General features: G+C 37.0%; 1 long non-coding RNA gene across 2 annotated transcripts; it reads left to right on the top strand.

Annotated features, from left to right (window-relative positions):
* The first annotated feature begins 1482 nt into the window (after positions 1–1482).
* LOC118488010 lies at positions 1483–5754 on the top strand. Of its 2 annotated transcripts, none has more exons than XR_004883260.1 (7): positions 1483–1560; positions 1643–2050; positions 2141–2281; positions 2969–3064; positions 4923–5096; positions 5188–5257; positions 5658–5754. It is a non-coding gene; the product is annotated as an uncharacterized LOC118488010 (long non-coding RNA). The 2 variants fall into 2 exon arrangements; XR_004883259.1 differs by having other exon boundaries at positions 4587–5096.
* Positions 5755–17972: the final 12218 nt, after the last annotated feature.

Genomic DNA, 17972 nt, shown 5'->3' with positions numbered 1-17972 from the left:
AATTGGATTTTTCATTATTGTTATCTAGATTCTGTTCGGTATGCATGTGTTCAGCAGATTTGGTGGTTTGAAGTCGACGGTGAGGTGGAGTTTCCTTTTCCATGCGGGACCTACACCCTCTACTTCCGCCTGCAGCTCGGGCGGTCAGGCAGGCGAGTCTGCAACTCAGACCATGTCCATGGCTGGGATATAAAGCCCGTGAAGTTCTAACTCTCAATTTCAGATAGTCAAAAGGCGACGAGTCAATGTTATTTGTCGTCCGATTCTAGAACAGCGGAGTCAATGATGAAGACGACAGCGATGCTGTACTTGACAACAAGGTATCACCTCCAAACTCACCACTTATCGTCGTTTCTTTGCCCTATTGTCCACTGTCCTCATTGTTGTTATTTTTAGGTTGTTGCGTAAACAAAAGTTGCGAGTGAAGTACTTACACAAACAAGTATGACCCGTTATATTCAGTTTTTATTTGAAATTATTGACATTCTACATACGGAACAGTTGGCATAGAGAATGACAAAAGACAGCTCTTATTTATACAGTTGGAAAGAATATTTAGTTTTGACCCAAATGGTTGGTAATTGCAGAACTTCTGCGGGAGAACAAGAGAATGATAGATAAATCTATTAGAGAAATAGAAAGAGAGAGGCAAGGTTTGCAGACGCAAGAAAAGAAACTAATCGTAGAAATCAAGGAAATTGCCAAACAAGGTCAAATGGTAAGCTTATTTCTTTCATTACTTGCTCATAAATTTGCAATATTGAGTTTTGTTTTTTCGGTTTATTCCTCCCTAATTTCAGGACCCACTTCATTGATTCGTCTAAAATTAGCTGCTCGTATTATTTATTTCACGTATATTTCCCAGGGAGCTGTTAAGGTGATGGCGAAGGACCTTATCAGAACACGACACCAGATTGAGAAGTTTTACAAGCTCAAATCCCAAACTGCAGGGTGCATCACTTCGAATTCAGGTACAGTTATAGGAAAGACAAATTATATATTATAAAAAGGGAGTGTGTGGACGGCTGGACGCTTTTTTTTTTTTAAAAATCGCGCTTAAGCGCAAAGAGCTGTGCCTTGTGTAAGAATTTCTTATTATGTATTATATGAAATAAGCATATAATTATTTAGGTGTATCTGATGTAGTGAAGAGGTGTATGATGTGCTTTATTCAGATCCTTTATTTCATTGTACTCTTGCATTTTACTAAATTCATGATACTCAATTAATGCATAGGATTGGAATTAAGTTTCTTTCTTTTTTTCTTTCTTTTTTTTTTGTTGGTCTTAATCCCTGTCCTAAAATTTTACTAACCAGACTAACCGAATTATAACTTTAACCTAAATGCGATTCGACAGTTTCATTGGCTGTTTCAAGTACCTGAGATTAAATATTTATGTTATTCTAGACAAACTAACATCTTTACTATGTATAAAAGGAGCTTAGAAGCTGACCTCACTTTGATTACGTGTCATGATATTAGGTATGCCACATAGGATTCGATGACATCATAAATCCGACCTTTCTGCATGACATCATAATTCAGATTTCATCTTAAAGGTATGAACCATCACATTCAAAACATTAAATATTATTAATCTTGTCTTTGTTGATTTTGACCATATTTGCCCTTTGAATCTAGCGATGGAGGTAGAAGACAGCTGTGTCATTACTCATGTTCAAGATAAGCTCTTTCGTGTTCATGTGAGCAAGAAGAGAGGAAGACACAAAGGAGGTGTGAAACATAGTTCAGATGATACAGGTTCAGGTGTCAAATCCGTATCATGTGAACTGTGTTTGACACATCCTTTGTGTCTTTCTCTCTTCTTGCTCACATGAACACGAAAGAGGTTATCTTGAACATGATGTTATCTATTAAGGGAGCTTAGATAATGACATAGAATTGGCTACGTGTCAACTTCTCATGTATGCTATGTAGTCCTCGCTGATGTCATAATTACGAAACGGTATCCTTTAGTGTTGTTTTCGCTAAAGTTTGAAACGGTATTGTTTAGTGTTACTCTACCTTCAAGGAAAGTCCAAGGAGCAGGTATAATTTTAAATTTTGCCTTCAAATTCTTTCTAACAAAACAATAGAAATGTTGTTGATTATTTGATTTTTTTTTTTCATTTTTTGTAGCTATGACAAGGTTTAAAGCTATTGAATGGCTTGAAAGTGTAGTTAGGCCATTGGAGATACCAAAACAACCATCAAACTTTTTGATAGGTCAAAGCTTCATGTTTCCAACAACTAATGGTTGTTCTATCGTAAAGACTTCTGGTATGTATCTTAAGCATAAACTTTATATTGTCATTCATGGTGTAAAACAATGTGATTAGAGTAGAAGTTCAACATTGCTATGTTGTAACTTAGTTTCAGTTTGAATCTGTTTGTGTGTTTCCGAGGGCTTTTTTAAGCAAGGCGCATAGTATAAACTCTAACTTTTGGGTGTTGTAGACTGTTTTAGGTTGATTTCTAGGATTATTTAGGTTGAAGGTAGCCTTCATTAGGGTTTTTATTGTCATCTTTTTGCTGTAAATTAGGACGAAAATCATCTTAAATGACTACACGGTTGTTTTCCTCATTTTACCTCAACATGGTTTCATAAAATTACTTTCTTGCCTGTTATACGTCTTTTTCTAATCTCAGGGCTATAAAATTATTTTCGTGTTCACCTTCGTTTGTTATCAAAATATGTTGTTAAATAACCGAACATATATTAAAAGATATAAACTTGAGTTTATAAGACTAGCATATTGAGTGCTGCTGCCACCAATGGACCTTTCGACTTTAGCCCTAGAATATATACAACATAGCAAACAATGTTGTATAAATTAACTGTCATGTAAGTACTTAATCTTGTATAATGTGCACATCATGGTCAGATACAGGACAAGGCAGAATTGTTCTTTGAATTGTGTTCATCAAGTTTCTGATTAAATGCCTAATTAAGTTTTGATTCTGCAGGAGAGCTGGGAACGACTGGAAGTTGTGGTGGCTGTGTGACCGAGGTATAATCGAATTGAAGTTTGTAGAAGTAATTTTATACATCAGCTTGAAAAGGTACTTAACTTTCGTTGAATTGAAGTTTTTCATAGATCTTAACTATTCATATGATCATCATCAAATGTAACTAACAAAGAATCAATAAAATGCTAATAAAACATTAGAATCAATTGTTCAAACAACTACACTTGAGTCTGTAAGAGTACCATATTGAGTGTTGTTGTCCCTAATGTAGCTTTTGACTTTAGCCCCAGAATATCTACAAGTACCAAATAATCTTAATTTAATTAAAATTAAGGAAAAAGTTACCCGTGTTTGTTGAAACTGTTTCGCTTCCAAAATTGTTAAAGTCAGCACATAAATGAACATTAAACAGATCATCCATGGTACCAAACAACAATGTTAAGATGTAAAACTAAAATGTGATAAAAAAATAATACTTATAAAATATGAAGTATTAAGAAAGTAGGAATTACATATAAAAAAGAAAACTAATCAGAGACATCTAACTCTAATTGCAAGAATCAAGGAACTTTAACTTCAACTCCATGGAGCACTGAACCTCTCTGTGTATCTCATTGATCTTTCTCATGAACTCCAGATCTCTTTCTCCACATTCTATATTACTCGCAACACACAGGTCACGAACGGAAGTAGTCGGCATTGCCCTCAAGTCCCTCGAAACTTGGTCACTTGTCAGCAGACCAAGTTCCAGTCCGTTAAAACACCTCTTCAACTCTTGAAGAGTAGATCTATCAGCCAAAACTTGGTCTTCGATTTGTTTAATAAAGCGTTGCTTGAAATCGTCAGATTTTGCAGAAGTAAATGACTCCATTCTAATATATTTATAAGAACAAAGGCAAAACAATAATAGTTGCACTTTTGTTTCACTGAATGAATCTGTTTTGATGAAAAAAAAAATTATTGGCAATGCTATTATATACTATATGTAACAGGCCAAAGGTCAGCTTTAAAGGCAAACATTAAATTAACATTTACACTTAAAAACCATGTACATTTAATGATTTAAGAGTAAAAAACGTGTATATGGGAATTGTCTGTTCAGTTATCCTATTAAGCATTTTAATGCAAAACCTTTGAAAAATGAGTTTTCATGGGAAAACAAGTAAAATTAAATATGTAGAAAACCAAGGAACAAAATTGAAACCTTCAAAAAAAGGTTATCATAATTATGAGATGTCTCTTCATTTTCTCTATCAAAGATTTTAAACACTATAAAGCATCATTATTATTTTACTTGAAAACATCAACACTTCAGTTTAAAAAAAAAACATTCATCCTAAAACAAATTGTCCAAAAACACTTACATTCTTCCTAAATGGCAAGGAAAACCTTCTACCACTGGTCCGATACCACTGATCTTAAAATCGAATTTTCAACCTGGTCACTCCAAGAACAAAGAAACGCTGAAGAACTCAACCAAAAGGTTGCTATTGTTAGTGATAAATATTATAAGCAAACCTGGAGTAGCATTGCACTGCTAGATGAAGTTGCCTCTTCTACTCCAACAGAGTTTAAACAAAAAGCAGAAGAGTTTATTACAAATTTGCTGAAATAGGATCAGAAGACCTGTGATATGCTAGCTGATCTACAAATTAAAACAAAAAACGAAATTGCATGGAAGAAGGCGAGAGAACGAGATATTCTATTAAGTGTTAATTGTAATGTTTAATTTTTAATTTTTATTATTTTTCTAAATCATAATTTTGTAATACTATGGTTTATTATTGAATATTCAAAGTTTCACTGCTTTCATAATTTTGCAATTTTAGTTTTACCAGTTTCTTTTATCCAAGATTGCTACTGGTTGGTTAAAATTTTGGGTTTATGACGTGTTGTTTCGTTAAAATTTGGTTAAAATTTTGGGTTTATGACGTGTTGTTTCCTGTTGTAGGCTTACCTCAAGTTATTGTTGAAGGGGAACCGATGGTCCGAGCATTAAATACCATTGAGTATCCTCTGTTATGGTTGCTTCCATATCAACTGAGACCTACACAGTAATTGGAGTACAAGCATTCTAAGTTTGTTAATCTGATTATTGAAGGGGAACCGATGGTCCGACCATTAGGTCGCTTTAGTTTTATTTGTGGGTGATTTTGTAAATGAATTTTGAAATAAGTAACCCTATAATCTGAAAACAAGATTTGTAATGTGTACAGAATGTGCAAGGCGTTACTTCCAGTAAATGAAGAACATTTGACTGATGAAGCCATATGGGAGTCACTTCCTGTAAGTCACACTGCTTTTCTTATCACATTCAATTATTACATTTAATGTGCTAAAGAAGAAAATAGTAAAAAATAGAATAAAACAATTGTGTAGTTTTCTTGTGTTGGAAACTTAGTTTAAAAAAGCGCGCTTTAAGCTCGCTTAAAGTGTTAACCGTTTGGCAAAACGTTTTATTTGCTCTGAAGCGTCAAAACACGTGAAGCGTTTTGAGGCGACACCTCAGCTCAATCAGGTACAAAAAACAACACTTCAGCATAGGGTTTTAGGTTTTAACGTTGTTTCAACATTAAAAAAAACGAACAGGGCGTGCAAAAAACGAACAAGGTCTTTATTAAAGAGTATAAGTGACATTTGATCAAGTTGAAAAACCTTGAGCTTAACTTGGTGCATTTGTTCTCAGGTAAAGCATGATCACACAGTCATCACTGATGACCTTTCAGCATCGAAAAACATCAAATCCAAAAATCTAATGTTTTCTTTGCTTTTTAAGGGGAACATAGGTGCTTCTCTCCTAGGGCATACAAAACACAGGTTGTTGGCGGCAGCCCGCCATATTTAACATATAAAAAAACTTTATATGTTAAATGTGGCGGGCTTCCGCCAACAATCTGTGCTTTGTATGCCCTATGGAGAGAACCACCCATCTTCCCCCTAAAAAGCAAAGAAAACATTAGGAAAAAGCATTATGAATGAGGATGGCCTGAATCTACGTAAGTGGCAGGTTTATTATATTTACCCATTTCAAATTTTATTTCCAACCTTTCTGATTTAGGTTTTTTGCAGACATTGACAATGCAAGAAAGGCTGCACCAAAGCCAGAAACACTGTTTGGGTTTTCCTACTATTGTACGAAAGGTTGCTGCTAAGTATCCCAAACATCCCTGGATCTTGGCATGAAAGTCATTAGGTTCAAGGTAATGGTTAGATTTTAAAACTGTTATTAATCATGAGTTAATTATAATTGTGATAAAGTTAAACCTTTTAGTTATGTTCGTTCTAAAATGAAATTCATCCCAATTGGTCGCTAAGAGTTTGTAGAATATAAACTGATAAGTTATAGAGATAATGAATCTCTATCATAGGGTACATGCTGAGATTATTGAATTTTGACTGACATACCCCATATATAGCTTTAACATCGTTTATTATTATTATAAACATAGTTTAACATTAAGAATTGATTGGAGTATTAAGTGTGTTAGTTTGAACTTTTTGAACGAAATTTTATTCATTCATGTGCTAAAAACTTAGGTAATGGTGTAGTAAAAGGAGATTTAATTATAATTGAAAAACTAACATAAGGACTTTGTTATAAAAGTGCAGCAAACCAGACCATATTGTCATGCGTCCTACGGTTTCTGGAGCAAATCCTTGTGTTGGGGCAGCAGCGATTTGGGTTGTTTGTGGCTGCGTGGGTGGTGCCTCGATGCTGTAAACAGTGGTCAAATAACATTGGATAGTAGGGGTAACGAGTACCATAACAAAACAAGAAAAGGAATACCAACAACATGCAATTAGGTACAGTTTTGGGACTGGTAATGGTGTCTATACAACCGTTATAAGCGATGGTTGCGGCTGCCAAAACAGTTCAGAAAGAGGAAGCCATGCTTAAATGATTCTGGGTCGGTTTTCGGGTTGAATCATAGTTTACAAATTGTGAGTTCCTAAGGTATTTTTAGGGTATGTTAAAGGTTATCTCTATTCCATGTTTTGTATGTAGAGTCTAATTTGATATGTAATAGAAAAAAATATGCAAGTTTATAAACATGGAAGTGAAAACACCATGATCAATATTTCTCTTTTGTATGTGTTCGACTTCTTGACTTATTATTTAAGAGTTTGTTTTGATATGTCAAATTTTGAAATTTTATACTTTATCAGAATTTTGGTTATTTTCTTCTTATTAGTGATACTGATGCTTATGGCCACACCTTATATCCCAGTTAGACATGAAAAAAAATACAAACTCAGTTTAAGAAATATAATTGTTATGCTTTTCTTAGAATGCGAGTGTCTTTAAAAACGTAAAAGATAAAAGATGATGCATTAACTAAAGCAAAGGTTCCTTAAAATCAGCTTTGCGTTTGTTGTTCGATATGCAATCATGGTATTTATACTTTGGCAGGGCATTCCAAGTGGTTTTAGGCGATCGACGGCATAGTGGGCTATAAAATGACATTGCCTTTGCATACATGTCTATATACAAGTATATGGCATGTTGTTCGGGTTACTTAGACACAAATGGTTAGAAAACATGAAGAAATGATTAATAATCTGATTTTTAGATACAAATGGTTAGAAAACATTTAGAAATGATTAATAATCGGATTTGTAGATAACATATTATCAATTACTTAGATTATTTCTATATCAAACCTCAACAAATAATTTTTTGAGAAAAATTAAAGCTTAAATTGTATATTAAATCTAATAAATGCAATCTAATAATCAAATCTTTTTTAAATAAATGCAATCTAATATTAAATGTAAAGTTTTAATACATACAATATAGAGAAAACACGTCATACCAACTTCGTAGACTTGATAGGACTTACAGACTCGATAACAAAAGACCGTAACATACAATACAGAGACAAAATGTCGTATCACCACAAGCAATTGTGGATCCTTGCTGATGGGTGCACTTCGGAATGTAGCAGATATGAATGAATATAATCCCAGTGTAGGTAATTACATATCTACCACTTGGGTTATATTCATTCATATATGAATGAATATAACCCCAGTGTAGCTCTTCGATTTTCCTTGAAATTCCAGAGCTCGCTAATTACATATCTGCCACTGGGGTTATATTCATTCATATACAATTGATCGTTCTGATCAATTACTTCCTTATGTGCACCACACCATCTTCTAGGAGGTTGTCAAGTGTTCTCGCCTTCGTGCTTGGTTTTTTGCATATCTTTACATCCGCAGCCATTCTGTACAATAAAACACATTCAAATGACCAATATAAACACATTCAAATGACCAATATGAGGAACCCATATCATCGAATCAAACCAAAAATCAATATGAGGAACACATCAATCTGAAACTGATCCGATCAGTTCATTTGTATAAAATTTAGTTCTGATTTAGTTCATCTTATTAAACAATTCTCAAATGACCAATATAAACACATTCAAATGACCAATATGAGGAACACATATCATCGAATCAAACCAAAAATCAATATGACGAACACATCAATCCGAAACTGATCCGATCAGTTCATTTGTATAAAATTTAATTCTGATTTAGTTCATCTTTTTAAACAATTCTCAAATAACCAAAAATCAATTTTCACATTTCAAGTATCAATATTGATGTGTTCAAATAACTACACACTGATGCGCTTTATCAATTTCCATCATTTGTTTCTTCGCATTTGATTCAGAAATTAAAACCCACAAGTATCACAGTTTCAATAAACAACCTAGATCTGTGCTCTAATTGTTTTTAGAGAAAAACACACAAGAATCAGCCAAATGATCACATGAGATCTGAAACTATAGAAATCAATGATACATTTTGAACAATATACTCAGTTGATACCCGAGACAAAAACCCACAAGAATCAAAACCAAAACACAGTTGATCTCATATGAGGAACCGAAAACACATTCAAACCCTCTGTTTTGCTACCCGAGACAAAAACCCACAAGAATCAAACAAAACCTCTGTTTTGATACCCGAGACAAAAACCCACAAGAATCAAACAATATTTTCATATAAAACCTGAAACAAACCTTCATAATAAACAAAACCCAAACCTCTGTTTTGATACCCGAGATAAAAACCCACAAGAATCAAACAATATTTTCACACAAAACCTGTTACATTCTAGCATATCAAAAACATAGTGTCAATCATGTTTTAGGTATGTGATATTACCTTCGATTGTTATAGAAGATGAAGATGATGAAGATGAAGATGAAGCTGATGATCGGTGGAGATTACAGAAGAGGAAGATGATTCCGATGAAGATGATTTCGATGAAGATGAAGATGATCCGATGAAGATGGTTGAAGATGAAGATGAAGTTCTGTGTTTTGGGACTTGAGAGAAGATGAAAATGATTTTATTGAGAAGTGTGAATGTTCTAATCATATATGTTTATCATTAAGATTTGAGGGTATAAAAAAGACATTTTATAAAGATATGTATTCATTTTAAACAACATATTAGTTCATGTTTTCATTTTAGACAACATATTACCAAGTACTTAGCTTATTTGTATATCAACCATGTACACTAACACATAATTTCATTAACATTGTTTTATAAAGATATGTAACTAAATGCAAAGAATTTAAATCATATATTATAATCTGTTTTTAGTATTATCGAATTATACAATAACAATGGACCTTTACTGAATTTTACACTAACAATGTGTCAAAATAAATTAATGTCATATATAAGAAGTTATCACACAACATAAAATTAGGTCATGCTTATCAAACATGTAGACTAAAACAAACTATCTTTAACATTGTTTTATAAAGATATGTAACTAAACACAAAAATTTAAATAATATGTTATAATATTTTTTTAGCATTTGATTCCGATTGTTATTAGAACAAACCCGTGTGTTCACACAGGTGTACACCTAGTATATATAATACATAAAATGAATTATCAATATGGAGGTCCTAAAATATGGTGACCCTATGTTCGTGCTTCACTATAAAACCACCCGTAGTGGCAAAGCTTTTGGGCTTTTTTTGCCCCAACAACGCCCCCAGACGCCCCTTCAACCGCCCCCTAGGCGTTTGTCACCAAAAAATTGCAAGACGCGTCCTTTTTCCACGCCGAAGTTCCAATTCTTTGGCCAATCACCGTGCATCTCTTTTTGGTTGGCCAATAACAATTTTTGAAGGTTTTTTTTTTATTTAAATTCTATTACACCCATTTTAACACAATGCCCACATTTCCACTACACCCATTTTACAAAAACGCCCCATAATGACTCATTACTGGCTGTACTGTCACATGACGCAAAACGCCCAAGGGTGGGATGTCTTCCACTACGCATGGTTAATTGCCCTTAGGCCGGCTTAAATGTAAGCCGCATCTATAAAGTACAATTATCTACTTTGTCATCATCTCCTAGGTCATCATCTCCATTTTACCAGGATATGAAGCCAAGAATTTGGAATACAATTATCTACTTTGTCTATCATGTTAAAGATTCATCAACGATGGCGACTACATAGGGAGATCACAAATGAGGACATTGAAGATGGTGCGGCTCATTGAAACCGTTTAAGATAATAACGATCTTCATTGGGGTTTCGTTAATAAGGATTCTTGCTATTCCATATTGTTGTGTCTTTCAACTTCTTGATGTAGTATGTATACAAAGAATAACCCAAGATCATATATCTACTACTCTTTTCAATCTTTTGACTTAGTAGACTATCTAAATTTCATCTTTTGGTTTAGATCAAGATTCTTATATCGATTAGAAAGATGTTCACTCAAATTTTATTTGTTGTTTTCAACAAGTGTATAAATTATTATTTTCATGATTTGAATAAGTGTTTTCTTAAGTTTGTCAACATATGTGTTTCCAATAACATATCCGGGCTAAAAGAGAACTCGCTAAAGCATCATTATCATTCGGTGTGGAGAGGTATGAAGAGAGAGCGTTAAGCGCCATGTGGCAGCCACGTAAGCAAGAGGGCATGGTAAAAAAAAGCATGGGGTGGTGTTCGACGTGGAAAGGGCCCCACCTAGTGTTTAAAAAAACTAACCAATTACAAACCTCCTACCACAAATCACCAATCAACTCGCGCCACATCACCAACCAAATTGCCCCCCACGTCGGTGAAGAATTCCTCGCACCAAACCAACGCCATGGAAAACGCCAAACGCGTGGTGGTTTTATTATGGGCGTGAACTAGCTTCCACGCCCGCACTGTATTTTCCACACATTTATATGGTCAATATACATGCCAGGGGCCCCTTTAGGGTGTTAGGAGTGGTTAAACACCTTAGAGTGGGGTAAATCTTGACTTGCGAGATGATCTATGAGATCGTGTTTTAGTCTCCAATGCGTGTTTTCATCCATCAACTCGTCCAACACCGTATCGTCTAGAGCGGGCTCGACCAGAGGATCCCGAATGTGCACCGGTGCTATCGCCTTTCCTTCATCTTTCAAAATCATGTTGTGTAAAATAATACACGTGTACACGACACTCCTAATTTTTTTAACGGATCTTGCTTGCATCGGTCGACTCAATACACCTCATTTCGCCTTCAAAACACCAAGAGCCCGTTCGACGTCTTTTTTTGCCGCCTCATGTTGCCTCTTGAATTTCTTTTGGTCTACTTCGTGAGGGTAAGGGATCGACTTCACAAACACGGACCACGAAGGGCAGATTCCATCCACGAGCAAATAACCACATTTGTATAAATGGATGTTAACATAAAATGAACATTTTGGCGCGGTTCCATTTCGTTCCGTTAAAAATAAAGGAGATTGTTGTAGCACATTGATATCGTTTTTGAGAACCCGGTGGACCGGCAAAAGCATGCCAAAACCATAAGTCTTGAGAAGCAACCGCTTCGAGCATAACAGTCGGGTATCGGTGATCTCCTCGCATAAATTGGCCTCGATACTCTGTCGGACAATATCGCCAAACGAAATGGGTGCAATCAAGGCTACCGAACATACCTGGAAGGTGATGTTTTTCCTCATGAGCTTGGTATAAAAGTGCCATGTCGTGGCTTGTTGGTATACGTAAGAACTCGGGACCGTATATTTTGCAAACCGTGTCGCAAAAATATTCTAGGCACTTGCGGGAAGTTCTATCGGCCATATGCAAGTACTCGTCGTTCTCGCCTGGAGTGTTACCAGTTGCGAGTTGTTTAATAGCCGATGTCACCTTTTGCAACGGCGTAAACCCCTTCCTACCTCGCACATCTGGGGCCTCTTCAAACCACGGGTCGTTCTCTACCACATCGGCCACAATTTTTAGAAACAAACGTTTCGACATACGGAACCTATGTCGAAAGATATCTTCGTTGTACTTCGGGTCTTCGACAAAATAATCCGCCATGAGTGTCTCATGCCCCTCCTCATGTTGACGTTCAATATATCTCCTTCGGTTAGACGTGCCCATGTCTTGAAGTTCGGCTTCTTCGATGAGATTTTGAAAAAAAAGAATGCTACTATCGGATGAATCGTCGTTACTCATGGGTGGGAACCATAACGGGAGTCATCCGCCATTTTGTTTTGTAGATGTTTGGGAAGGATTGGTGGTATTTTTTGGTTTGGTTGGATATAAATTTGAAGATAGTTTGGTATGTTATTTATAGTTTAATTTTTAAAAGAATTTTTTTTTAATTTAAACGGTAATATTACCGTTGAATCTCGCCCCCCAATGTCAATATTCCCCTTCCCCGTGTCGGCTTCCCCTCCCCGCACCACACCCTCCACCGACTCGGCAAAGGGTTGGCGGTGGTGTTTGCCGCTCGACAAAACCGTTTGCTGACCACTTTGTCGCTACCACTCCTAACACCCTTAGGGTCTGTTTGGTATGGCGTAATGGAATATATGAGGGAATTGAATGAACGAGGTAATAGAATGGACAAAGGAATGAAATGGATCATTACATTCCATAGTCTTGTTTGGTTACCATGCAGGAAAGGAATAAATCATTACCTTGTGTTGTTTGGTAGGTAAGAAAAGAGGAATGAATTAAATCGGCGATAGGTGGTGGCGGTGATCGGTGGCGGCTAATGGCGGTGGTCGGTGGGTGACGGTTGTTAGCGGTGGTGGCGGCGATGGTCGGGGTTGGTGGTGGTCTGCGGTGGCAGGTGGCGGCGATAATGGTCGATGGTGGTGGCGACGATGGTGGGTGGTGGTGGTCGACGGTAGCGGGTGGTGGTCGGCGGAGGGTGGCGGTGGTGGTCGGGTGGCGGTGGTTGGTGGTGGCCAGTGGCGGCGATGGTGATGGCGATGACGACTGTGGGTGGTGGTGGTCGACGGTAGCGGGAGGTGGCCGCGGAGGATGGCGGTAGTGGTCGGGGTGGTGGTGGTCGGTGGTGGCGGTGGCGACGATAGTTGTCGATGATGGTGGTGACGGGTGGTGTTGGCGACGACGACGATGGTTGGTGGTGGTCGACGGTAGCGGGTGGTAGCAGCGGAGGATGGTGGTGGTGGTCGGCGGAGGGTGGCGGTAGTGGTCGGGGTGGCGGTGGTTTACGATGGCGGGTGGTAGCGATGGTAGTCGATGGCGGTCGCGGCGGGCGGTGAAGGAAGGTGGTGGTGGTCGGCGGAGGTTGGCGGCGAGTGGTGACAACGGCAGGTGGTGGTGGTCGGTGGAGGTTGGGAGGTTGGCGGCGGGTGGTGACAACGGCAGGTGGTGGTGGTGGCAAATGGTGGAGGTGATGGACGGTGTTTGTGACGTAGGCTGAGAAAGGGAATGGAATGAGAAAAAAACAGGGGGAGTGGATGGAATGAATTTGAGGTAATGGAATGACTTATATAATGAGTTATTCCATTACGTTAACCAACCAAACACACTTTTTTTCATTCCCTCATAATAGTTCATTCCATTCCACCTCCCATTCCTACGTACCAAACACTACCTTAGTAATTTAGTATTACCTTTGCTCACCGATGGTCTAGAAGCTCAAGATCGGCGTAGGTTTACTTTATTATTATATTATTATTTACATGTTTTTAATTGCATTTATTTAGTTATTTAATATAAACAATACTATATAAGGTATTATTATATATATTTTCACTTTTAATAATAGTATTTAATATGAAATCATATATGGAAAAGTTTTCTTAGGCCATGGGGTATGGGGCTTGGGTTGAGAGAAAACGCCCAAGCCACCATCCCGGGTGGACTTGGGTTGGAGTGTGGCCCTTGGGGTTTGGCTTTCAAGCCAGGCGTGGGGCGTTATGGCCATGCTAGCTGGCTGCCTCCCATTCGCTCACCCGCCACGTCATAGCGGATTCAAAATTTGAATTTAAAATTCAAACGGTTTGGGGACACCAAACCGCCACCCGGTCACCCAACCACCCCCTATATATTGTAACCCCAACCCACTGGTCCCCCCATCCCACGAACCCAACCCCACCGGCTACCCACTTATCTCGAAACCGCTAACCCACTGGTCCCCCCCATCCCACGAACCCAACCCCACCGGCTAACCCACTGTCCCCCCCCCTCCCGCCCCCCGCTATGGCATCCTGGACCCATGAAGAAGAAATGACACTCGTCACTAGCGTCGTCGACGCTATGAAGGGACGGCCACCGGGCCAAACAAAATATTGGGTGGAAGCATTCGCGGCCTACCGACATAATGTCGGTAACGACCGCCACAACCTCAACGCGTGCCAACATAAATGGCGCGAGCTACGGCCCAAGCTCGACCGTTTCAAGGCTTACTACGAAGCGGTTCCAAGCGGCGAGTTGAGCCACGAGGACCGGGTGGCGGCGGGAACATAGAGTTTCGAGGCAAGGAGCGAAAGGCGTTCGACAAGATCGACCTTTTTGAAATTTATTTAACGCTCTAGGTTTATTTTGTAATTTTTAGAAATTATGTAATTTTTAGGATTATGTAATTTTAAATTTTAATGAAGTTGTAGGTTTTTTTTTATAAATGTTGTGTGATTTTTTATAAATTTTTTGTAATTTTTTTTTAATATTCTGCCACCGGTGCACCCAACCCACGCCCCGCCATACCCCGCGGAGACGTAACCAGGTGGTGGGAGGCTCCAATTCCACGTGTCAACCAATGCCTAACCCAAGCCTCAACCCAAGCCCCACCATATCCCACGGTCTTATGAGTGTAATCAAGCGAAGTATACAAACCTCAATCTTGAGTTCGTTTATTAAATAATTCTCATCTTAGGCTTCACCCCATTTAATATCGGCTTAATTCAAGCTTACAACAAGCCAATATTGAGTAGCTTACAAAATGATACGTCTCATTTGTTACTTTAGCTAATACTTATAGATTTTCTTAATCTTTTTGCTAGTATGAGTTATTTGGACGACTATCTACTGATTTGGGCTCTTTTAACTTTTAAGTAATATATGGGCTAACGTTAACTGATTCGATTTAGTTGTTTTCCACTAGTTCCACACTAGTTCCACCCACTTGTTACCCAGGCCAATCCACACCAATTTAAGCCCAATTTCCTCCCACCATATTAGATATTTTGGAAGTTGCAACTTCCATCCTTGAATTCATAATTTCATAGATCACAAACATATATCAAAATCAATATTGTTGTTAAAAATATTCACGACAAATGATGGACCATGCTAAAGGGATTAAAAGTATTCTCTTATCAGTTCAAGTAGTTCTTATGGTCATTGCTAAGTCATTTCTTGTCATCCAATCTAGGATCGAGTTACAAACATCACAAAAACCAGTTAGAAAGGCCTCAATGATGAATCCTTCAAGACCTCACTCGATAAAAGACAACCAAGAGCCCTAATATATAAACATGTAAATATGTATGTATCAGGTACTATGTGTGTGTGTGTGTGAGAGAGAGAGAGAGAGACTAGTAACGAGTGTAGTGAGAGATGGTAAGAGAAATTCTAAGAGATATAGGGAAGATTGAATTTTTGATATATTCTTTTATAGGAGAGATGGATCAATCCTAATGGGCTAAAGGGCTTTTGTACCAAGATGTTGATAATGTGTCCCTCCTGAATTGGTTAGGGTTCAAATTCCTTGGTGAATAAATAGAGGTGCACAAAATAACCGGTTAATTAACCGTAACCGGTTATTAACCGAAACCGTAACCGGTTAATAACCGAATTAGGAATAATCAGTTAGTGGTTATTTTTAACCGTAGGTTAGTAACTGGTTATAAGTGTTTAGTATAATAACCAGTTATTAACCGGTTTTTTTAAACCGGTTTTTTAACCGATAGACTGGTTAACCGAAAAATTCAAAAAAAAGGCAAAAAAACCGGTTAATAACCGAAAATAACCGGTTAATTAACCGAACCGGTTAAAGTAATTAACCGGACCAGTTAAAAAAATAACCGGTTAAAGTAATAACCGGTTAAAGCATTAACCGGTTAAAGTCAAAAAGTCAAATTAACCGGTATAATAACTGGTTAACCGAACCGGTTATTAAAATTAACCGGTTTATGCATCTCTATGAATAAATACGTGTGATTTAGAAGTAGGATTTAGAATGTGTCTTCGTTGCCGGTTTTTTTTTTTTTTTTTTAAGAAAAGGTGTTAGATTTATCTCATAATTGTACACCACTAAAAAAACTAGTCACCTATATGTAATTTGATTTTTTAAACTATCATAAATTACAGTTTTTATCAGTCATTAACAATGATTTTTGGATTATGTATTTTTTGATGAAGCTAAAATTCTTGAATTTTGTATAAACTCAAGATGAAGATGGATATTTTAGGTCTTAGGTAGGATTGATCCATCTCTTTTATAAAAGAAAATGTAAGTAAGCCTTTATATCAAAGATTTCTTCTTCCCTATCATTTTGAAAAGATTCACTTGTTTTATTGGTTCACTTCATTTTTCATCGATGGTTTTGAAGAAGTTAGGATGGCCCCATTAAGTGTCTTCACATGTATTACACATGTGAGCATTATGGACCCATAATTTGCATGTCTATGTGGTTTTATGCATTATTATGGTGTACATTTTCATATGAATGTTTGTTTCAAGAAATTAAAAAAAAAAAACCCAAAACACCTTCACTAACCACTAACCGCTAATGAGATAAATTGAAAACAACTCATAACCTTAAAAAATGAAAAAAAATGGAAACGCGTAAATCAAAACTCAAATCGGACACAAACTCAAAACACTACTTGAAATCTAACATAAACCGCCATAACCATACCCAGCAATGTTCCATCAATTGATAGGATCCGAGGAGGGTGAAACAAATTACCTCTATCCCAGAAGAATATAAAGACTCCTCCCAATAAGACCACTGACTTAACAAGCATTAACCTTTTTTTCTTACTATACAAATACAAATAAAGAAAAAATAAACCACATAAAGTGCATACTAAAAGTAGAAGAGGAAAGAAAAAGGGAGAACATAAAAATTGCATTAACTACTTAAAAAGGACATAAAAAATGACTAAACAACAAACCCAAAAGAATAATGAAATGTAAAAATAAATATGAAAACTGAAAAGGTTAAATTAAAATCAAAGCTAGGGCTGAGCATTATACGGTTCAGAACCGCTAGAACCGGGGAATCGAACCGGAACCGCTAGATCTAAACCGTAATTTTGTATATAGGGCCCGGTTCTGGTTCTTAAATTTGGGTAAAAACGGTTCCCGGTTCGGTTCCGGTTAAAACCACGGTTCCGGTTAAAGAACCGCTAGAACCAATTGGAATTATAAATATTTAAAACCCTATCTTATTAATAGGTTTTTCAACATCATACGACCATCCTAATTCTTATCCCCTCCTCTTATATTCATTCCACGATCTCATCTTTCATCTTCTAATTATTCTCCATCTCTCGACCCTAACCCTAATTGTTATCATACAAGTTCATCTCCATCAACACCCTCCAAATACAGGTACGCTATTCTACATGACATTTTTTTATGATTGCATATATTTTCTTTCTAGATGTTTGCTTTCTGATACATATAGTTTTCTGTATGTAAAAATAGAAATTAAACAAAAATAATCAAATCAATGTTGATCAAATTATAAATGTG

The sequence above is a fragment of the Helianthus annuus genome, chromosome 16 (genome assembly GCF_002127325.2).
Source record: "Helianthus annuus cultivar XRQ/B chromosome 16, HanXRQr2.0-SUNRISE, whole genome shotgun sequence".
In the NCBI taxonomy this organism is placed as follows: Eukaryota; Viridiplantae; Streptophyta; class Magnoliopsida; order Asterales; family Asteraceae; genus Helianthus; species Helianthus annuus.
This window is presented reverse-complemented; position numbering and strand designations above follow the sequence as displayed.